Below are 25219 nucleotides of genomic sequence, written 5' to 3' on the forward strand. Positions count from 1 at the left end.
GGTGTGCGGGGGGCAGCTGATCAATGTTTCTCTCTCATCGATGTTTCTAGCTCTTTATCCCTTTCCCTTTCTCTCTGTAAAAAATCAATAAAATTTATTTAAAAAAATAAATAAAGTGTAACTCCATTTCTCTAAATGATGCTTGGTTTTTCTCTGGTCTTCTGTAACAACTGAAATGGGAAAATTGAACTGGAACATGTGGTGTTCCTCTGATCAATTTTTAAATTAGTGTAACAGCTTAAGTTCAGGTGTAAATACTATAAACATAATAATAAAATTGATAATATGGATCACCCAAGCCAACAATAAGAAATAATATTATGCCTAAAAATAATTCAACATCTTCATCATTTTACAACTGGTGGAGTGTCTACCATTTATAAAGCATTGAGTTAGACACTAGGTAGAGGTGACAAAGATGAATTAACTTGTAATTAGTAAAAAATCTTCCAAGCTAACTAATTAAGGAATCCACATACTAGAAGTCATTATAAGTTCTAGCAAATGGTCGAGTCCCTTGCTTTCTAACATTCAGGTTCAAATTATCTGAATAAATATTGATGAAAATATTTATAGAAATGTCTATATTTTGTTTGCAGATAATTCCTGGGGGGAGGGGGAGAATAAACTGTGTTATCTTGCAACTTGTTTCCAGAGCTCATCTAGGAGAAGGCATGCACATCTTTCTTAGACTAATTATCTGCAAGGAAAGTAGAATATGCCATGGTTAGGTTGAATCAACACTTATTAAATATTTAATAACTTCAGGCTAATCAGCAGTGAAAGAGCCATCTACACACTTTACATAATGATTGTAATACCCGAGAAAGATTTTGAGTGCATTGGCAGGGAAGCAGCAAAAATCATAGAATTTATGCCATTAAAGAACTGCTACTGGATTTATCATGGAGAAATGCCATGGGAATCAGTTTAGCTCAAATAAACGTATGCTGTCATTCAAGTTTTGTTTTCTAGGGTTCCTTATACCTGAGCATTACAGCACATGGTATATTAACTTGCATTTAAAAATATATATCAGTCCAGAAGGTGAAGAGTAAGCAAGGCAAGGAAACCATCATTTACCATCTAGTGACTGTTAAAGATAAAAACCACTTGTGGTTCTGGTTCTCCAGTGGTTGCTCCTTTCTCTCTATCTATTCTCTTTTTCTAGATTCCCCATAAACTTTGGTGGAGAATCTGTTTTCACACTTGTCTTCTCATGATATACTTATTTTGTAGAATTTCATTTACTCTTCTGTTCTTTTAAAAAAATAAAAATTAACTTGTTTTTCCCCCTGAGATTAAAAGCAACCAATGTTTTGAATAAAAAGAAATTATGCAGATCTGACCTATAAAGTAGAACGTTAACTTCTTTCTGAAATTCTATTCCTTGAATTTTATGTTTATCCATCACTTGTTGACTTATGATTTATACAACCAGCACTGTTTCTTGCCTGAGTTTTAGCTATGCATTAAAATGTTGGAACTGGATTTCTGACAGATAACATGAAAGTCAAAATATAAAAAAACTTAACTTAGCATATTTTGCCCCAATCATCCTAATAAAATGCCAGTTTAAGTTGGTGTTTATACTTCTTCAACTTTCATGTACTTTGAATTAATTAGTAAGACATAAATTTTACCTCTTAAATATTTCCTGGATACATTTCTGCCCTCTATCTTCATTGCCATTGCCATTACTTTAATTCAATTACTTATCTTTTTATAAACCCGATTTTCTTGCTCCTATCTCCCCATACTCCTAACCCCAGTTCATCCTGCACCATGGCTGAAGTGATCTAGTTTAAGCTGCTCAGAACATATGAAACCCTCCACAATTTAGTTCAACATTTCATATATACTTCCATTTCCTGACTCAAAGCTTCAGTAATTAAACTGCTTAATCTTCCCTGCTTCCCTTCCTTTCAAAAACATTTGATATTTTATACTTTGGTGCTGCTTCCTTACATTGATTCTTCTTCCTGGACAGCCCTGACCCCACCCATTCGATAACCTTACTCCTCTTCCTTGGGGTTTTTACTCTTTTCTTAGGACTAAATTTGCATTGACTTCCCCTAGAAAGCCCTCCTGACCTTTTTCTGCTGGACTTGGTATTGTGCCTCTGCAGTTCTTCCTCACCGTATTGGAAACTCCTGATGACTGGGACCATTCCTTTTCACCAATGCTTTTTCAGTGCTCCACAGAATCTGTAAAGCAACTGATCAGCAGATGTTTAAACAGTGAGTGCAAAAGAGAATAAATGGAAGTGACCAACAAAGGAATAGACAAAATGCATCAATTATGGAATCCAACTCTTTACCTCTTTGCTATCTACACTAATAAAAGAGAAACATGGTAATTAGCGTATGACCTCTACCCTTCCCATTGGCTAAACAGCATATCCTTATGCAAATTAACTGCCAGCCTTGCACTGAAGAGAACAGGGAGGCTTGCTTGCTCCAGTGACTGCGGACTCCAACGTTCCCCGCCTGACTTGCCGGCCTCTCAGCTGCAACTCTAAGCAACTATGTTGCAAATATAGAAGCTAAACAAAACCCCAGAAACCGGCTTTCAGTCAGCCGGGCTTCAGCCAGCCTGACCACAACATTGTATCAATGTTTTCAGGAGTGAGGCCTCAGAGCTAAAGCTGGCCCAGAATGAAAAAGAAAAAAGGAGCGGTTGGGAGCTTCAGTCCCCCGCCAGCCTGAAAATGGCCCTCAGCCCTTCAGCCAGCCTGGCCAGGCACCCCAGTGGGGACCCCCCCCCTGATCCAGGACACCCTTCAGGGCAAACCAGCCGGCCCCCACCCGGGCCCTGCTCTGTGTGTGACAGGGTAGAGCCATAACCTCTCCATCGGCCCTGTCCTGAGTGTGACAGTGGCAGCGCCCCAACCCCCTGATCGGCCCTGCTCTGGGCATGACAGGGGGGAGCTCCCCAATCCCCTGATCGACCCTGCTCTGTGTGTGACAGGGGGTGGCGCCGCAACCTCCCCATCAACCCTGCCTTGAGTGTGACAGGGGGCGGTGCCCCAACCCCCCAATCAGCCCTACCCTGAGCATGACTGAGGGGGGCATCGCAACCTCCCAATCCGCCCTGCTCTGTGCATGACAGGGGGCGGCGCCCCAACTCCCCAATCGGCCCTGCTCTGAGCCTGACCAGGGGCTGCACCTAGGGATTGGGCGTGCCCTCTGCCACCCGGGAGCAGGCCTAAGCCAGCAGGTCGTTATCTTCCGAGGGGTCCCAGACTGCAAGAGGGCACAGGCCGGGCTGGGGGACCCCCCCCCCAAGTGCACAAATTTTTGTGCACCGGGCCTCTAGTCCTATATAATAAAGAGCTAATATGCAAATGGTTGTCACCCTCACACAGTCATGCCATATGGCTCAGACACTCAACATTGGGGAGAGAGGAATGGGGACCAGCCAGGCACAAATGAGCTCGCAAGAGAAGAATGGGGACCAGCCAAGCTGTGGCCTGGGAGAGGGACAAGCCACACACCCCGTGGTCTCAGGCACCAGTGGCTGGGACTGCGCCTGTGCCCCAGGAGAGGGACAAGTCACCCGCTCCACAGTCCTGGATGCCTGTGGCTGCAGCCCAGGTGAAATCTCCCACCCATGGTCCCCTGTGGCTGTGGCTAGCCTGGGCAAAGCTGGCCTGGGTCCTGGGTGCCTGCGGCCAGCCAGAGGGAGGAAAGCCCAGGTCCCAGGTGCCTGTGATCGGCCAGAGGAGGGAATCCTGGGTCCTGGATGCAGGGCGAGGCAGAGGCAGTTAGGAGCTATCAGGCCAGCAGGGGAGCAGTTAGGGGAGATCAGGCAAGCAGGCAGAGGTGGTTAGGGGTGATCAGGCAGGCAGAGGTGGTTAGGGGTGATCAGGCAGGCAAGTAGAGGGGTTAGGGGCAATCAGGCAGGCAGGCAGGCGAGCAGTTAGGAGCCAGTTGTCCCAGATTGCAAGAGACAGTCTGACATCCCCCAAGGAGTCCCAGATTGGAGATGGTGCAGGCTGGGCTGAGGGGCCCCTTCCCCCCACTTCCCCCTGTCTCGTGCATGAATTTTGTGCACTGGGCCTCTAGTAACTTTATAATTACCACTTTGATGAGTGTGGTTTCTCACTTCTAGGGTAATGATTAGCAATTTTATAAACATGGCTTTAATAGTCCTCCAGCATCTACTTAAGTACTGGACATCTCCCATTTGGATGTTGGACTATTATCTTCCCTGCAAGGGCAGTCACCATTCTTCCATGTTGATCCTTTAAAATCTGACTTTTCCATGTTATTATATGTCCTTTGGTAATCTAATCAATTATAAGAATATGATATATTCTTTTCTTGTGGTATTTTTTTCTGAAATTACTTCTTTCTTTTAAATTTCTTCACTATAATTACACTTTAAATTCTCATAGTTTTGTTCTTAAGTAGCAGTATACTACTAGATTTCTTTCCTTCCTTTCTCTTCTTTTAAATACATTTTGGTCTGATCTGGCTCTAATCTTACTAGTACTTTTCTTAATTTCATTTTACTTTTCAAATAAATAAACTGCCCCTCCCACAACATTATGGTATTTTGCTGAACTGTCCAAAAATATCTGTCCTAAACTATCTTTCACTAAAAAATGGATAATATATAATTCATTTTTTTCAATCTCTCTTTCCTACTCTTTCTCTCCCTCCATCCTTCCTTCCCTTGCTTCCTACTCTTCTTTCACTTTTATTCTTTCTTCATCTGTCAAGAATTCATTCTTGAATTTTGCACACAACTTTAAAAGTAACTTGGGGGTAAATAATCATTAATGAATGAATGGATAAAAAGGTACTGTGTTCTTAGTTCTTTTCTTGGGGTCAGTACCCATTGGCTCTTTGATCTACATCATATTTATTCATGTTTTTCTGCCTCTGCTTCTGTGATGATACCTTCACCATATCATAATACTTGCTAATTTAAAAAAAATGCTAATATGTGCTTTATCATACTTAATCTAAGGAGTCAGACAGTTTGGTGACAATAAGAGGACTGCCATTAAAGAAATTAAAAAAAAAAAATTAGAAAGCTGTAGATCAGTGGTTCTCAACCTTCCTAATGCCACGACCCTTTAATACAGTTCCTCATGTTGTGGTGACCCCCAACCATAAAATTATTTTCGTTGCTACTTCATAACTGTAATTTTGCTACTGTTATGAATCATAATGTAAATATCTGATATGCAAGATGTATTTTCATTGTTACAAATTGAACATAATTAAAGCACAGTGATTAATCACAAAAACAAGATGTAATTATATATGTGTTTTCCGATGGTCTTAGGCGACCCCTGTGAAAGGGTCATTCGACCCCCAAAGGGGTTGCAACCCACAGGTTGAGAACCTCTGCTATAGATAATAGTGTCTTAAAAATTTACATTTCAGAATAATTCTGATATTTTTCTTTAGAGTAAATAACTATTCTAATTGCACTCTTTTGTACATATTGATTAATATTCTATATTAGGGACAAAGTTTTGACCTCGCTTTAGTAAACAGACTTATTGTAAATCTTAGACAAATGATTTAATGTGGACCAAATGGAAACAATACTTCAGAAGGGGGAGCAAATTCACATTTGAAAGTATTAAAACTCCTCAAACAGCTTTAGCTAAAATCAAGACTAAACCAGAAATCCAAAATAGAAGTCCTCTCAGCCAAGTTATTACCTTTTGTTGATGCTTCCTCTGCGGTTACTCTGTCTAAGGAAGGAGATTCTAAAGCTAGACAGACTATTTGCTTTTTAATAGCGAGTTAGCCAGACCATCAATTGCTTGATGATGCTGTGGCTCTGAATACAGTGCAGGGTATTAGATTAATGGCTTTTTCTTGAGTTGGGAAATAAAAAGCAGGACCCCTGTTTCCCGATTTCAGAATTCTTTGTTCCCTGAACCACAGAGAGGATTAGTTTGAATAGTGGTGTGTAAAAAGGATTCAGTCTTACAGATCCTATCACATTTTATCACTCTGGTAAGGGAGGGTTCAATGTAATAAGACATGGTATTAACTGTATTTTGCTTTTTTTAGGAATTTTATATAGATTAGTACCCTTGGACTCTTTTTCTGGTTTTCTTTCTTTTCTTTTCTTTTTTTTTTTTGTGACTGATGATAGTGGGATTAGCACAAAAAGGAGGTAATGGCGACAGGGGTGGAGGGGATTTTGAAGGTGCAGCTTTGATACATATCGGAGGTTTAGGACTCACAGGAAAACACTGTCCCACATCCTTTGTTCAGAAATCTCCATGATCAGGATCCAACAGGGAAGTCTCAGTGGTTTTTAGTTTCTGCCTAATGGAAAATAAGCAGAAAAGATCTCTCTTTGGTAGCACTCTGCTGCTAAGTTGTCTATCAGTCAATCTGCAGTCTCACAAACAGAAATGAATGAACACAAAAGCAGTTTCCCTAGTTGGGATTCTGCGTCCCCATCCTCAGTTGCTACAGCCACCACTTCTCCCCTCTGTATTCACAACCACAATCTCTGTTTAGTATTTAATTTCTTTTCAGCAAACACTGAGCACCAGGCATTGTATTAGGCGTTGAAGGGGAATAGGAGATGAATATAAAGCCTGGCCTTTGCCCTTGTTCTCATTGTATCTCAGAGTGAGTTACTTGTTTGGTAATCTAGATTAGAAACTAGCCACCCAAAAAGCACCTGGTGGCATAACTAAGTAAAAAGACACTAACTATAGCAAGCCACGGGAAATAGGATCAGGTTATAGCATAAGGTAGATGGACAGGGACTATAACAACACTTGGATGCCAAACAACTATAGTGAAGATGCTCTCATGGGGATCCTCCCAGCTGACTTTGGTTTTTAGTGCTACTTGGAGTTAAAGCAGACACACAGTGCTTCTCTTTGCAAACAGATATACACGCTGAAAAGATATCCAATAAACTTGATCAGCCTCTGACATTTAATAATTAACAGTTTCAGAACATTTTTTATTATTACTTTAAATTTAGATAAACTGTGAATATCAAAACTGAAAGTAATAAAGCCTGTTTCATTCTTTTGTCTTGTCTAGTGATGATGATTTGCATAAATCACCATTTTCTCCAAAAGAAATATGGATAATACATTATGCAAATATTTTCTTTTCTGCTTCTAATTTATAGAACATACAAAATTACCATCTTTATTTTAGAAATACAAAATCTGAGACATTGAACTGGTGTATTGACTTCTAAAGGGCAGGAAACCAGGATTAGAATTCCTAATTTTAGAACCAGAATCTACATTGCAGGCAGAAATAGGTTGTCCAAAAAAGATACTTTTGCTACAGTTCTTTGGTCTTTATCAGCTTATTTGCTTTCCAGCTAGATTTTTTAACATGCTCAAGAAATCTCTAGAACAAGGCGCCTGTACTGGGCAAGGGAGAGAGGGGGCACGTGCCCTCCCCTTTTATTTGGCATAGGTGGTTTGATAGGAAGGAATTTTTCGAGTAAGAGGAAATCTTTTTGACTAATGGTACTTTCTTTCCAAATTCATTGCATTGGGAAGACAACATAAAATAGTCACTCCTGGCTACCAAACCCGGCTTTAGACTGCTAATATTTGGAGTTTAGGTATTTTAAATTTAGCATTTTCATGTGCTTTAATGTTAAAGACACGCAAGTTAAAAATTAACTGTATTTCCAAGATGCTGCAACACTTTTGTAAACTTCATGAATTGTTTACACTTTTCCCTTTCATACTTCCAAATAGTTTGCAAATAGCTAAGAAATTCACTGTGACGGTTTTAAGCAGCCTGCTGTTGATGCAGTGCCTAACATATTTTGACACACATGGGAGTTTTCCAATACATAAATTGCTATTGTGTTTCAGCATTTCAGCATAACTCAAGTTTCAACCACCTGCATTAAAAACAAATGATGTAAGTTATTTTCTTGGCAACTGCCACTGCTTTTGGCTTTATTTTAAGAGGAACCTTGCAGGTCTTGCCAGTAGCAAAGGAGGAATACTTATATCTTAAGACAACAACAAACAATAGATTCTTAGGCCTGAGAAGGACGTCAAACCCAGTCAATCCCCCTGTTCCCAAGAAGAACCATCTCCACTCCTGGTAAACATTCAACTGCATGTCATGGCATCAGCTCTTTCACCAGTAGGGCCTCATCTCTTGAATTATGTATTATCTATAAATGTATTCTTTTAAAATTAAAATAACTGTGGGGTAAGGTAAGATTTAGTGGAAAGAGAATAGGGTCTTGAATCCAAAGGACTTAATTTCAGTTCCAACTTCTTTTTTTTCGTTTTTTAGAGAGAGAGGAAGGAAGAGGGATAGAGAGATAGAAACATCAATGAGAGAGAAACACCAATTGGCTGCCTCCTGCACATCCTCTATTGGGGATCGAGCCTACAACCCAGGCATGTGCCCTGACTGAAATTGATCCAGTGACTTCTTGGTTCAGGGGTTGATTCTCAACCACTGAGCCACACTGGCTGGGCTCCAACTCCATCTTTGATCCTGTGTACAACTTGTGATATTTTTTTAAATCATTCTGAAGCTCATTTTCTTCATCAATAAAATGGGCATAATAACAACTTCATAAATTATTGTAAGGATTAAATGATATAACCTATGTAAGTTTCTAGCATAGTATTTAGCAACATAGATGGATGTTTTCTTTAATCCTCACATGAGCAGGATGAGAAAGAAGTTATCTGTATTTCAAAGAAGAATCTGAAGATAAGAGTGATGATGTGATTTCTTCAAGTCCTATTCTAAGTAAATAGGAATAACCAGGATGATCAAATAACCTCTTACTTATGTGAACACTGAGAAAGAAGACACCTACTAAGAAGAGCTCCTGGTGGTTAACTGGGCTCAATTTTTAAAAAATAATCCAGCAGCCATTTCTATATAGGGGCCTCTCATACAAACTGCACTTCAGGAAGAGGCCTGCACTGAACTACCTGCCTCTGAACTGAATTGTACTATATTTCTGCCATTTGAGCCAGTCTTTGTAGAGGGGTTCCTATACTTCTATTTCAGCCAATGGGACTGAGGCTTTTCCCATCTAGTCATAGCTGCATAGCTTCAAACAATCTGCACAGCTCCAAACAATCAGTGCAGCTCAATTTTAACCAATTAGGACAGTATCTTTTGGACCAATCAAACTGTGAGGATTTTGAGTCCTCATTTGCGTGAGGCCAGATCAATCAGAGACCAGGGGCAGGGTCTTCTGTTTAGATAAGCCAACTCCTCTCTAGCTCTTAAAGCACATTTTCCTTTCCATGGAACTCTAAAGACTGCATCTCTCTGGCTGAGCTGAAACACCAAAGATGTCTCACTGGAGCAGAGCAGAGCAGACCAGCACAGCACAAAACAGACTAGCTTGCAGCAGAGCAAAGAAGAGCAGAACCAGCAGGAGCAGAGCAGAGCTGTCTAGCCAGAGAGGGGCCTGGCCCTAGGGCTGCCTCACAGCTGTGCTGTTTTCACGGTCATATTGTATCACAATTGAGTTGTTCCACAGCTATTCTGTTCTCACAACAGTGCTGTATCACAGCTGAGCCGTTCTGCACTGAATAAAGTTTCCTCCTTCACCACACCCCAAAATGGGGATCCCTGTTGGCATTGAATTGGTACCAATAACCATTGTTTGACACTTGCCAAAGCAAATAAACTTTGGAATCTTCACGTTTCCCAAAATTTCAAATCTATCTCTCAGTACCCTATTGAGTAAATATGGTGTCCATTTTTTTTCATACTTCTTACACCATAGATAAAAGAAGTCAAAATAGAACCAAGATTACCACCTTAGCAAATAGTTCATTATCATTATTGCAAAGACAGGAATTAATGGTATGTGTTAACTGAATTTTAAACTGTAATGGTTTTCATGATTATGTATTACATGCCTTTCTTTCCTGCTGAACTGAAAGTTTCAGGAAAGCAGGGAACACATGTGAATGGTCTAACCTAGCCCTTGATACATAATTGTTATCTATAAATATTTAAATGAATACTGTTAATTGAGGAGTAAAATTTTTTTCATATATTCTTGTTTCTATTTCAGAAATTTTTATTTAGAATCTACATTTTCTTTCTCTCATAAACAAAATAAAGTCTCATTGTTAAGGAGTCTGTAGAAAATATAGACAAGATAAAAGAAAAAATACAATTCAGCATGTCATAGTTTGATTTTTGCTTTTTTAAAAAGAGTTGAAAATCAATTTTAGTTGGATGTAAGAAACTATAGATGTTTCCCTGGGGATTTCTTGTTGTAATCACAGGGCTCTTCTCATAACAAAAGATAAAGCTTAATAATGACACTGTTTGCTTTTAAGATTCAGCAAGATGTTCCAAGGAAATATGGCAAAAACCTCTCCACATTTTTCAGTTTTGTTATCATTTTGGTAACATTTTAGGGAAATACTCCCTTTTGAACATTATAATTAACTAGAGGCCCGGTGCACAGATTTGTGCACCCATGGGGTCCCTCAGCCTGACCTGAGCCCTCTCACAATCTGGGACCCCTTGGGGGATGTTGGACTGCCAGTTTTGGTCAGATCCCCGCAGGCCAGGCCGAGGGACCCCACCGGTGCATGCATTTGTGCACTGGACCTCTAGTATGCATATAAGATCTTTGGTTAATTTCCTCCTGCCCACCCTCCTCCCCCATTCCCTCTGAGATTCATCAGTCTGTTCCATGTTTCCATGCCTGAGTGTTGAGCGTCTGCCCCTTGGTGGTCAGTGAACACCATAGCTACCGGTCAAATGGTTGAATGGTCATTTAGGCTTTTATACATATAGATATATCTTTTCATTCTGCCCATTGATTTTCCAACAGTAATGCAGGAATATTTCTTAGTACATCTTTAATACCTCTAATGTGTTCAGATTAATTTTGTCATCTTAAACCATCTGAAAACTTCAACTTTTAAGGATACTACATAGATAGCTAATATTTTAGCTCTGAACACTTTAAAATCTGACTGAAAATATGTCTTATATACTTTCATACATGGAGCAAGAATTTGTTTCAATATTGAATTATGGAATCATAGCTTTTAGTTTAAAATTCCATGATGGCTTATTTAATTCATTTATTTAGGCCCGGGGACTTGAGAGTGTTTTAAAACTTGTCAGTTAAAATTTTTTATGATGCATTTTTTAAAATATATTTTATTGATTTTTTACAGAGAGGAAGGGAGAGGGATAGAGAGAAACATTAATGAGAGAGAAAGATCCATCAGCTGCCTCCTGCATGCCCGTTACTGAGGATGCACCCACAATCAAGGTACATGCCCTTGACCAGAATCGAACCTGGGACCCTTCAGTCTGCAGGCTGACGCTCTATCCACTGAGCAAAACCAGTTTGGCTTATGATGCATTTAAGATGGCATTTATCCTCCTATGTAATAAATATGTAATATGCAAATTGACCATCACTTTCTCGCACAAGATGGCCACCCCCATGTAGTCAAAGATGACTGCCCCCATGTGGTCACATGATGGTCACCACAAGATGGCAGGCAGGAGAGGGCAGTTGGGGGCGACTGGGCCTGCAGGGGAGGGAGGGCAGTTGGGGGGGACCAGGCCTGCAGGGGAGGGCAGTTGGGGGCGACTGGGCCAGCAGCGGAGGGCAGTGGGGGCAATAGGGTTGGAAGGGGAGCAGTTAGGCGTCGATCAGGCTGGCAGGGGAGTGGTTAAGGGGTGATCAGGCAGGCAGGCAGGCGAGTAGTTGGGAGCCAGCATTCCCAGATGGTGAGAGGGATGTAAGACTGCTGGATCCTGTGGGATCAGGCCTAAAACGGCAGTTGGACATCCCCCGAGAGGTCCCAGATTGGAAAGGGTGCAGGCTGCGCTGAGGCACACCCCCCAGTGCACAAATTTTGTGCACTGGGCCTCTAGTTTTAAATAACTTTGTTTGCTCTTTATTCTTATTTTTTGAGAATAGAACTTTTTAAGTTATGTTTTTTTTCTATCTTTTGACACACTTTAATTATACTCACTTCTTTCTTAGAGCATCTAAACATCTTTTTAATGTTCATGTTTTAAAAATAAAATGGTACAAGTATATAAATAAAAAAATAGAACTAAAGGATTTATATTAAAAATTAGAGTTTCTTGCCCCTCACCCTTCCTCACCCCTTCCTACACTCATTTCTACTCTTATTTAACTCTTTTAGCTATAAATTTTTATATACCTCCATATGTTAAAGTAGTATTTTAAAAATGCTCTTTATAGATGTTTCCATTTTAAATATGAACTATTTACTAATTGAGTTTTAAGCTACTATCATTATCCTTCTTTCTCGATCTCCCCACATTTTGTCACAATTTTTGGTTAAGTCAACAGCCAGTGTTTGCATTATTACTATTATGTAAGTATTAGTCATTACTGAGCCAAATAATGTACTATTATTTTAATAATACACTGCCTTTTGTCTGTCCTGGAGTTCATACTTCTTTTTGTTTTGCTTAGTTTTCTACTTGCCTGTCAATAATCCTTTATCAAATGTTCCAACAGATCTGCCTAGTAATAATTTTATTCAAACACTCAAAAATCAAGATAGTCATAGTTTCATTTATTATTATTCTTGGAAGCTACCCACTCCCAGCTCTTTAACCTCATGCTCTAATATGGACTATTTCTTTCTAGACCTATTGCACAAGTGCTGCCCTGGAACTTATTTTTTAATTCATTTTTTTTATTTTGTTCTATTTATTGATTTGAGAGAGAGAAAAATCCATTGATTCGTTGTTCCACTCATTTAGGCATTCATTGATTGCTTCTTATATGTGCTCTGACCAGGGATTGAATCTACAACCTTGAAATATTGGGATGACACTTTAATCAACTGAGCTACCTGTCCAGGAATGGAACTTCCTAATAAATTTTCTATATGGAACCTACTGTTTCCTTCATTCCATGTCAACCTTTTTCTTTCATTTGTTTTACCAAAATATGTCTTCCAGCAGCCACTCAAGAAGGCAGAAATGGGTAGTAAACTTTTGTCTTAATAGGTGTTAAACATATCTTTATTCTACAATTTCATTTGATTGATAATTTGAATGAGAATAGATTACTAAGGTAAAATAATTTTGCCTGAGAAGTTGAAAGGCATAATTCCTCAGTGTTTTAGCGTCCAGTGTGGCTGATGAAAATGGCTATCATGATTTTCTTTTTTTGTATTTTGGTATTTGTTTTTGCATCATTTCTGGAAGCTTTTAGAATTTTATTTTATGCCTGTTGTCCTGAAATTTTTATTTCACTCATTAGCCTAGTCATTCTGTGAAATTTTCATATGCATAATTTATTTCTCTGTAATATTTAAGTTCTTTATTTTGATGGTGGAGTGGGGATGAAGTTACATAATGGTTAGATTTTTGGATATTCCCTATTGATTCTCTGGGACTATCACAATTTATCTAATTTTCCCCATATTTTTTTATGATTTACTTGGCTTTATATAGTTGGACTTCTAATTTTTAATTTCAATTTTATTTGAATTTAAAGGTCTGTTTATTATATATATTATCTTTTTCTCCTATTAATGATAGACTCACCTTTCCCTGGAATGTGATTACTAAACCCACCCGTCCCTGGAATGGCGATGACTTACTGTAAATGTGATATGGCCCCAACCCAGAAGGAACACCTTGTATGGACATATACACTGACTAACCAACCAGCTCTCGCCAAGCACCCCAAGCCCTCGTGCCTTCCTCATTCTCCTTAAGGAGTTCTAACCGCTGCACGGGCTGCTGCTCTTCCCTTGCGATACAAGCTCGGCAGGTCTTTTCTCTAATAAAGCCTGTGTCAGCTCGTTTTCGGCCTCCAACTGATCTTTCAATTAGCAGTTATGTTTATCTTTTTGTTTGTTTGTTTGTTTATTTATTTATTTATTTATTTATTTATTTAAAACACTATGTCTTCTCTTGATCCTAAATGTGTGTGTGTGTGTGTGTGTGTGTGTGTGTGTGTGTGTGTGTATTATACATAATTTTTATCTACTCTCTATATGTAGTTTTTCTTTTCTTCCTTCCTTTTTTCCCCCTTACTTTTTTGTGGTAGCTTTTGTTTGGTATTCCTTTGATTTTGCTTTTTACTGTGAATACATTCTTTAAATAATAGTTTATCTTGATTTGTCCATTCATATTTCAGAGCCAGATTAGTTAACTCTATGGTGAGCAGGAAGAGAGCCAGCCTTTTTATTTAAATTAGTTTTATTTGTCAATTACAGTTTACACTCAAAATTATCTGTCTGAGTTTTGGATGTACAGCATAGTGGTTAGATAATCATGTATTTTACAGACTGGTGCCCCCAATATTTCAAGGTGGATACTTGAAATACTGGGGAGACCCAGCCTTTTAATTGATGGACCACACAATGTCACAACGAGGACTTCTTTTCTCGTGCTATAGACTTATACACAAAAAGTTCCCTTTTCCAGCTTCTTGTGGCAGAATGGAAAGAGAAAATCCTTACATCCAATATCTAGGCAAGAGAATGAGGGGGAACCAGGAGTGTGCAGTGAGTAGACTTCACCCCATCTCATTTTCACTGTCACACACCCTTCTACTCTCCACTGTGCCCCTGTCACAAAGTCTATAGCCTTTCAGGGAATAGACAGCTGTTGTCCTGCTAGTGCAGGGGGATGTGGGGAATAATCCCCTTCTCACAGGCATGGAGAAGGGGACCTGCAACATTCTAACTGCCCTGTATACAGTCTTCCAGCTCGTCTTTTCAGTCCTTGCCCATCCTATTTCCTTGGTACCTCCAAAGTTAAATCTCTCAAAGGCTTTAGGTCAGATTGCCTCACTGCTCCTCAGTTCACCTGCAGGCACCTGGATTGTTACTTTACCCAAGCAAATCAGTTATCATATCTTCTGCTTTTTGTCCTCCAGATATTTATTGAAACTTTTTTGCTATAGTATCTCTTCTGTTGTGTTATTTTCCATGGGGGTTAATAACAATTTTTATTTTCTGTGATGTCATTTGTGCATTTTACTGCCGACAGCTCACTCAGAGTGTAACAGTGTCAGCCATCTGCTTCTTCTTCTTATCGTGTTTTCTTTTCATGATATGTTTTATTTTCATAGAAATAGCATTTTCATACATCCTATACAGACTTCCAAAGCATTTACAAAATGTCTTTGGCTCTTGCTTTTCACAGGTGATCTGTAATGTTGGCATGTTAGTGTGATGCTAATCATACTTTCTCTTGCACTGCAAAATTTTTGAGGACCCTGTGATGGTTCTTCTGTGTTTCATTTAGTAGCATTCTGTAGGGTGATGGGTTTGAAATCTTTCCCAAACTTTATCATATTAGGCTTATTTGTATAATTCTCCAAAGCCTTGCTTGCTCAGTCCTTGCTGCTGCACTGTGTTGGGATCTTCAGACACTTCTCACTCTGAAGCGTTCGAACGCTCTATAGAGGAAGTCCCTGAAGACCATGATTTCCAGCATTTCTCCTGGGTTCCCCTCTTTTTCTTTTCTCTCTCTTTTTATTTTATGCTTTTCTTTCTCAGTTTTCTCCTGGGACCATTTACAGAATTGGCAGCCCTCCTACTACTTACTACCTGCCAGGTAGTTTTCAGGGATTTGCTATTTCTTTCTGGCTAGAATTGAAGTATTCATTGGTATGATTGGGTGTATCAGACTGACCTTGGAGGACTGTCAGACAGTTCTCACACAAAATCACAGATGGCTCACTTTTTCCAATTTTAAGATTTGTACAGTTATTGCCTTTCTGTGTACTCAGAGGGAAGAGAGAAATGGTGAAGGTAATTTCTGTTTCCCTAGTGATGAGCATAATACCAGTGGACCAATGATTACAGTTACATGTATATAAAACTTTATAGTTAGGGGGATTTCCAAAGAATGTTGGCAATAGTAATTTTCTGCTTAATTTTTGATGTTATTTCAAAATTTGGCCATTGTTACATATTACTAAATATTTTTAGGGCAAACTCAGGAGATCTTTTAAAGTCTTTTACAAGACATCATTTAAAATGGTAACTTCATATAATTTTATTTAAATTTAAAACAGTAATATTATGCACAACATTTTAATTTTATTCACCAAGTATGGTAAGCTCTGTCTAATAAGAAAGAAGTCAGATTTTAGAGATGGTTTCTAATACAAGAATGATTGGGTGGCCATTGCTTACTATGTTTCGAAAAGGACAAAAACAATATTTCTTAATTACTTGACTTTCAAATGTCATGCAAAATCTTAGAGCAAAATATCAGACTTGGGTTCATTTGAGATAATTTCAACACTGCCAATGATTTTTTTTCATTTTGTGCCAATGAATTTTAATTCAAATTTCTTTCCATCAAAACTTATCCTATCTTAAAGAGGGAATATGCTAATTGACCCTCACACCATCACAAAGATTGCAGTGCCCACAGCCAATAAGGAGGGAATATGCTAATTGACTGCCACACCCTCAAAGATGGCGGTGCCCACAGCCACAAGATGGTAGCGCCCAGTCCCCTCAGCCCCGCCATGGTGGCAGGCACATGGTAAGGCCGGGTCCACCCCCAGGCTGGCCCAGCCATTCCACGTGCCTGCCTCCAGAGTCTCCCAGTCCCCTCAGCCTCCCAGCCACCCAGGGCAAGCCTGAGGTGCAGGCAAGCCTCGAATGGTGGCTTCCCAGCTGATTCCTGAGGCGCAGGCAAACCTTGGATGTTGGCTTCCCAGCCCCCCAGGGTCGCCTGAGTCTCAGGTAAGCAGGGCTGGCTGAGGCTTGCGCTGCCAGCAGTGGCAGCAGCAGAGGTGTGATGGAGCATTGCCTTCCCCTGATCACCGGGTTGCCTCCCACCCCTGAGGGCTCCTGGACTGTGAGAGGGGGCAGGCCAGACTGAGGGACCTCCCTCCAGTGCATGAATTTTCATACATTGGGCCTCTAGTTTAATATAATAGCAATTCTTATACTCAATAAGTATATTTTAAGTGATGACTATGTACCCCATATATTTCAATGTTGTAAAAAGAAAACTCAGTATCTCTGTAATTATGTGATTAGAAGGAGAAAGGGGGTAGTTATAGAGAAAACATAGTTTTATTTTAAATTCCAGTAGGCTCTATTTGAGTATACTTTTTAGCTAGCTAAGATTGTAGCTGCTATTACAGGCAAAAAATAAAATTAAAATAGAGAGCACATTATGCTTCATAAAAATGTAAACAAGAAATACCTAATAGGAAAGTTTTATCATACAAAGTATCTTTGAGGGTTGTTTTCATTGACCTGTGTTAGAATAATAATACCAGTATTATAGTGCAGTAGCTAAGAGCAGACAATGCTTTAATGTAATATTTGTCAAGTTGTTCAAGGTATATTTGAGTCTCACTTTATTTGTTTGCAAAGTGCACAATCATAGGTTTTTAGTGAGGATTCAAATATAGGGTAGTTTTTGGTAAATTCTATGCAGATTTTGATAGAATCTATGATTTAATACACTGAAAAAATATTCTTTTATGGATCTGGATTTGTAAATCTAATATATGTGTCTTCCTTTCACACCAGTTTGGTTGGCCAATAATGTCTGAACTTACCTGCTCCTACTTGCTCACTGGAACTAATAAATGAAATGATGTTGCTTTGATTAGACAGCAATGAGCTTTATATCCCTAATTCCTGGAATATTATGAGTGCATACAAAGTATGTGTTGAATTAATTAATAGCAAAAATTAAACCAGCATTCTGTATTTATTAGAACCACTTCATTTTAACCTGTAGAATGTCTGCATAATGATTACAAGGTATCTCCAAACCCCACTCATCAGTATTAAATATAGATGAAGGCTCTTGATATAGATAATTTTTCCATGCAATTACAGCTTGGGAATGTATCCTCTATTTTTCACATAGAAAAAGAAAATTTAGACATTTTTTCATGAAAGGATTACCTCCACTTTTCTTTAAAAATATGCAATGGTGAGTTCTTGTACCTTTGTCCAGAAGGTGATGTTCAAGGCACTGGGCTCATTGAGCGATTTAAAGAACTATAATACTTTCTGTCTCATAAAGCTTATGAGACATTTCAAGAGATAAACTAAAGAACTCAAATGTTTTCAGTGCATTAATTAAATAATACACATAAAATCTACAGGTATAAGAGTTAGAGTTGTACAAAGAAGATTACATAAAGAAATTGAGACTTGATTTGGGCTTTGAAGGAAGAGTAGCATACACTATATTTTAATACAAGGAAGAGTGGGAAGAAGAGGAGAGACTTAATAAAACAACGGAAATGGGAGTAGGCTTCGCACATTTAGAGTTCTTGAAGTTATCCATTTTCTTCCTATTTAAAATGGACATTGGTTTCTTCTAACATGAAGTTTGCTAGTAGTGAAATTATTTTAATTTGGTGGCATTTCTGAAAAATAATATGAATATATTGCCACTTAAAAAATGTTAGGGAGGAAAAACTTGGTAACTCATGTTAAAGAACCAAAACTACAATTCAGGCATACATGTTTAGTAATTTATTTTCCCTCCAGGTTTTCCTTTCCATTCTTGAATCAGGTTGTATTTATGACTCTTTTCCCTTGTAGTTTTTAATTGGAAACCCAGTTTTTACCAGCAAAGTAAAACTAGAGGCAATTCTGGTGAGGGGAGTTAGTTACAGGTGGGGTTCTCTAGGAAGCAGCTTCTGATGTGAGGATGAGATACCCAGGAAGGAGGTGGAACCTCAGTGGCGACAGTTTTCTCCAGCTGAGAACGGTTTTATAAGATAGTGAGATATCTGAGTTATTAGCACTCTTCCAATTTCTGGAGGAGTAAGTCTTTTGGTCCTGAAGGGGGATCTGACCAGCATATCAAAATATCTACTTCAGGAGGTAAAGCCATTTGATGGAGATCTGAATTCCAAAAGCATCATTTTGCCTGGATGCAAATTCAGATGAAAGTGTGGGTCATCCAGGAAATATTGTCAATACCAGTCTCCAAGGGCTACTACCCCTTCACTGGAATAAAGAAGAGCTATGGGGCCTGTCCTACTTTGCTTGGGCTGCCACAAAAAATACCTCCCACTAAGTGACTTAGCAATAGAATTTTACTTTCTCACAGTCTGTCGGCTGGAAGTCTAAGATCAGAGCGTCAGATAATTCCATTTCTGCTGAGAGCTCTCTTTCTGGCTTGCAGACAGCCACCTTCTGACCATGTCCTCACATGACCTTCTCAGTATTTGGATGTGGAGAGAGTGCTCTCTGGTATCTTTTCTTTTAAGAACACTAATCCTAGCAGATTAGGGCCTCACCCTTATTACCTAATTTAAACTTAATTACTTCCTTAGAAGCCCCAACCAAGTAAAGAGATAGGCTTTCAACATATAAATTTGGGGGTGGAGGCCCACACATCTATAACAGAGCCAGTTAACTCTGGTTTTCACATATGTTTCTTTATGAAACGGGAGAAATATAAATTATAAATGGTTCCTGTTCCCCTAAAGAAGTGACTGTTTTCACTTTGTTTTTTTTTAAACATTGAGCAACAAAATTTAGGACTACTCCCCCACTCTGATCAACCTCATATGAATTTTTCCTGCATTGACCTTTTTTACAAGTTGCTTGAGTGGTCTTGTATCAGTGTGTGCTGATGATTACATGCCTCATTGAAGAAGTGCCAGGCAATGAATTTTAGTCTAATTTTTTCCCCTCAAAAGCCATTCATTTACTCAATAAGTATATTTTAAGTGACTACTCTGTACCCCATGTACTTCAATTTATGTTTAATTTACCACTACCCCCATTCACAATTATTTACATAACTTATGAAAATTAGAACATCCTCAAATATTCTTGGGTTTAATCTCTAATTTAAAATTAAATTATCAAAAAAATTAAATTATTAAGCAGTGCCAACATTAAAAAGCATTTTTGTTATGTATAACATGAAAATTCCTAGAGTTGTAGTTAGAAATAGCAATAATTTGCTCAACTTTTCAGAGATGGGGTTTAGGTTACAAATCAGTTAGCTACATTGATTGATAATTATGGAAAAAGGATTTTTGAAGTTATAAATGATTGGATTAAGTGGAATCTTTTATAAACATATACATCACAGTATGCCTTCTTAATATTTGACCTTTTGATAACTATCAAGCATCTGCTTTTCTCAACTCTTAATGGACTGTGGAGAATTCACTACTTAAAATAGAGCTCTCTTTTTTCTTTTGAATATCTACTTGACAGTGCAATGTAGAAAGCTATTCCTTTGATATTTGGATATAACAAGAGAGAAGACTGAATATCTTATCGTGTAAATAGTGAAGAAATATTTTATAGGTTTTGGGGAGAGTGGTGGTGAGGGCAGTGTTCAGATAGTAGATGGGGACCTGAGATGAGGAAGTGGAATAAACATTTTTACATTACAAAAGTCTCAGTATTTATTGAGTCCTCCATGTCCTATTTGTCTTTACTTCCTCTTTTGTGTTTAGCAGATTATAGATAACAATGATAGATAAGGTTTGAGAGTCTCCCCTGAACCTGACCCTACTGGCAAGTTGCTCATAAAATCCACAGCACACTTTCTCCCAGGCATAGCATGGAGGATCGAGTCACATTTTAATCTCTTGTTTCTGGAATATTTCAGCTGGAGGGTAGAGAACAGTTCCGTTGTTCTCTGTGACAGCTTTATGTGTTCTTTAGACAATGATGAGCAGTCGAATTTCTTTTCTTCTCTCTTCTTCATTGATTCATATGCCAACTTTAAAAAATTCACTGTTGAAATATGTGACTTGTCACATCCAGGAACTAACATTATCTTCTTGTTAAACTCATCTTACAATACTTCTTAAATGGATTCTGACCTGAGGGCTAAAGCAATCACTTTAAGTTCATCTTTTGTGAAGTTCCTGTAAACTATTTGGAATTCAATCTTGCTGAAGGTGTTTCAAATATATCATCATTTGTAGACACCAATCTTTATTTGTGGTGCCAATTTGGAAAACCACGTTATGCTGCAATACTGTATACCAGTATATATTTATATCTGTCCTTTCAAGTAATGTCAGTCAGAGAGTAACACTTTATATCATCAAAGGCTACCATTTATGAAATGGCTATAAAACAAAGGAATTATTCTGTGAATAATAAGGAAGATTCACAGGACAGAGAAGAGTAAATCCTTCAACAAATAAATATTTTTTCTGAAAATGAGGGCACAAACGAAGTGTTGGTGTGAAACTAATTAGACTGTATTTCAGAAACCCTGAGAAGATTGGCCTAATTCTCGATTGCCTAGAAGCAGTGCTTGAAAACAGGGCCTGTCTATCTGGTGCACCATTTCACTTCCCACACCCCTTGTAAAATGAGCTCTCAAGAGATATTTGTTGAGTGAATGAATGGATGTAAATCCAAGTAAGAGAAAAGCAAGAGGTAAAGCTGAGTGGATCAAGATTATTTTCTGACCACTTTTAGATAAATATTTGACTCTGTAAGGGATCTTGTAAGTCATTCCATCCAACTGACCACTTGCTCTTTTCTGCTTGACAGCCAGAATGCTAGTGACTTCATGTTCAATCCCCTTTCATCTACAATCTTACAGCCTCAAGCAGATGATGCCATTTTGTCATGATGAGAATCATGTACAAGCTAGTGTTTTCTTCGATTGAACTTTTGACTGCCAGAGGTTACTGGTCCAGAGCTTAGAGCAAAATCCAAAACGCAGCTGAAAGGACATGAAAAATAAAGTTCCCACAAAACAGAACATTTTCTACTGGCCCGTGTTTCACACATCTTCTCACAGCAAAAACGTGCTTAGAAGCCAAATTGCCACTTCATCAGGAGAGAGTTTTGTTGGTGGGAGAGCACTCAGGTAGGTCAATAGGAACATACTGTGAGCTGACTGGTACTCTGATGTATGTCTCAATGTCATACTCAAGGCAAGTGAGGAAGCAGCTTTGAGATTCTCTGATTCAGGTGAAATGGTGAGAGAATGTTACGCCTGCCTTGATCTTTGTCAAAGTTTAGCAACCCACCACAGGAAGATCACTGTAATAGATTCTTAACTGTTCCTTCCTATATGTTTAATTCATTCCAATTCTTTCCCCAGAGTGTTATGAGATAAACATTTGGAAAAGAGAAATCTAATCACATAGGCCCCACCTGAAATCTCCAACATATAAAACTCATAAGGCCCCCCACATTTCTCTTTCCTCCTTTTCCCACATAATGAGTACTTATTGAGTACCTACTATGTGCCTGGAACTGGGCTCACTGCCAAGGATCTGATGATGAATAAGGAATATATTAGTAAACCTTTTTTAAAACACTCAAGTAATCCATTCCCCACCACTTCTCAGCCCTGATCTGAAGGATATTTAAATGAGCCCTTTTGCCTTTTTACATAATAATCTTTGTGCCTGCCTCTTACCCTCTCCATTTTTTTGCTTGATTCCTATTCACTCATAAAATCCACCCAGGCCTCTCCCCTGTCCCTCTGTGAGACCTGCACATGCTCTGCATTTCCACAGCACACTCTGGTTTTGTCTCTCATAGCTCTTATGGGACATGCTTTTCTCTGAGAGGAAGCCTAAGTTTTTCATCTTTCTTCCCAGCAGCTGGCACAATGCCTACCGCATAGTAGGCACTTAATAAACATTCACTTCCTCTTCTATTATTTTAGAGGTCATCACTTTCTTGATCAAATCTTATTTTTCAGATGATTGCTTTGATGATGTGGATTTTATTCGTTCCCTCAGCAACCATTTCTTGAGAATCTGCTATGTGTCAGTCATTGCATAGGCACATTTTACTCTCAATTTCCTCAACAGCAACGGTGCTGAAGAAATGGAAGCTTGGATGTGATATTGTCAGTCTCACAGTTTCCCATGTGGCAGAAGTGCTTCTCAAACTCCTATTTATGTAGTTCCAAACCCATGCTCTCATTTTATGCCATGCCTTTTCCTCTGGGATAAAGCATCATTTCCTGTATATTTTATATAGCTGGTAAGAATATATTTCAGTTGAAATTCTGTCATAATAAACTCTTTAAGACCCCTAGAATCACCTGCCACTTGATCAGAATGAGCATATGCCTAGAAATGCCCTTTTCAGTCAGGATCTGAACATATGACAACAGGCACTGAGGACTTTTTGGGTTTTTTTGGTTTTTCTACGTGTTAATAAATTGTCAGAAGGAAAAACAAAATAATTTTTTTTGCACCCACTGCAGGAAGGAGAAAGGTCTAATGAGAACCACACTCTCACTCATTTCTGAGCTTTTGGGTTGAATGCCCTAGTGCTGGTTTGTTTAGAGAAACTTTCTAGCTTCTCCCTTCAATCACTTTTCTAATGGGGGCCCCTGGAGAAATTTTTTTTTTATATTTCTTCTTTCTGTTATAAATGTTATATAAATGCAAGAGCTTGCTTGATCCATATAGGCTGTGGAAACAAGGATGGACAAGTGAAGACTGAGGCAAAGAAAGAAAGAGTTAAGCTACAGTTGATTCTTACCAGTGTTTGTGCAGCAGATTAAAGACGGCTATACATTCTTAGACATTTTTTCCACAGAGAAATGAGATTTATTTCTCCTCCCCTTGAATTTGGGCAGATTCTGTGATTGGTCTGACTGCTATAATGTAGTTAAAGTGGTACCATGATAATTCCCAGGCCCAGTGACAGGTGCTACTTTCTGTTTCTTGGAACTCTCACTCTTAGAGCCCCCATCTAGCTTATGAGAAGCCCAACATAATGACCATGTGAAGACAGTGACTATCTGAAGGGGCAAAAGGGCTCACTGAGCCTGGTCTTCTAGATCTCCTTGCAAGTATCAGGCTTTGACCCCCACCCCACCCTTACCACCACCAGATCAGCCACAGGCTAAATACCACTCAGTGACTGCAATTGATACTACATTCATCTGGAGCAGAAGAATCTTCCAGATGATTCCTTTCTGAATTCCTAACTATATTAATCCACTGAAGTGTGAGGTACTTTGTTGCAATAATAGGTGACTGGAACAATCTGCGCCTAGTCACCAGTTAACAATGACTAAGTGATTCCATACCTGCTGCAGGATTCATTGAACCTCACGGGATCTATTGTGGCTTCCTTTTCTTTGGTGGTCACCAGAATATATGTGCTAGATAAAGGGGAAGACATGGGTTACTTGTGTGTTTTTGACAAAAATCTCTCTAACTTATGATGTTTACCATATGAAATTTTCTAAGCCTCATTTACATCTATTTCCTCTTTAAGTATTCTTACCATTCTGGCTTATGTCATCTTGCATGTGGCAAAGCTAAGGCACAGAGGTGTGGTTGCCTCTCTGTGGTCACATAGCTAATGTTCTCAGAGTGTACTGTATTTCCCTTCGTATAATTTTCAAATTGAATTGATTTTAGGATGATTATCTGTTTAATATCTGTTGCACCAACTAGACTTTCAGCTTTAGGAGGTCAAGAAGCCTCTCTGTCTTTTTCACCACTCTAGACTTAGAACTTAACCCAGTGCCTGACAGAGAAAACACTGCGTCTTAGTTGAATGAATAAATTGATGAGGAATGGCAGGGCTCTGACAGACACCCAGGCTTCCTGATTCAGAGGTGCAGTCTTTTTCTATCAATGAGTGATAAGAAGGCATCAATCAAAGGGCATAGTCACCAACCACAGCCTCCTTTCCCCTCCTCCCTTTTTCACCAGAACATATCTTTGCGAAGGAAATATGCTTGTTGAAAAATCTCCCTAGTGATTATGATATACTTCCTGTTGAGAACTAAGAAACAACACTATTATTCTTCCTCTTAACCACATGCTGCTACATACAAAAGAAATGCTCTGAGAAAATACAATGGTTTTATACTTGGAAAGAAAATGCCTAAAAGCTGAAGGTTCTGCCTTCAATCTTCCAAATGAATGGAGGCTTGAAGTTATAAGAAAAATGAGTTAATCAATTATCAATGACATGAGAGGACAGTTTACTTTTATTTATCTATTTATTTTTAAATCCTCACCTGAGGATGTTTTTTCATTTATTATTATTATTATTATTATTATTATTATTTTAGAGAGTGGAAGAGAGAGGGAAAGACAGAGAGAAATATTGATGTAAGAGAAACACGTCGATTGGTTGCCTCCTGCACATGTCCTGACCAGGGCTTTGGCCTGGGAGGAGCCTGCTACCGAGGTACATGCCCTTGACCAGAATTGAACCCAGAACCCTTCAGTTCACAGGTCGACTCTATCCACTGAGCCAAACCTGCTAGGGGCAACAGTTTACTTTTAAACATTTCAGCGT

This window comes from Myotis brandtii, unplaced genomic scaffold (assembly GCF_000412655.1).
Source record: "Myotis brandtii unplaced genomic scaffold, ASM41265v1 scaffold780, whole genome shotgun sequence".
NCBI lineage: Eukaryota > Metazoa > Chordata > Mammalia > Chiroptera > Vespertilionidae > Myotis > Myotis brandtii.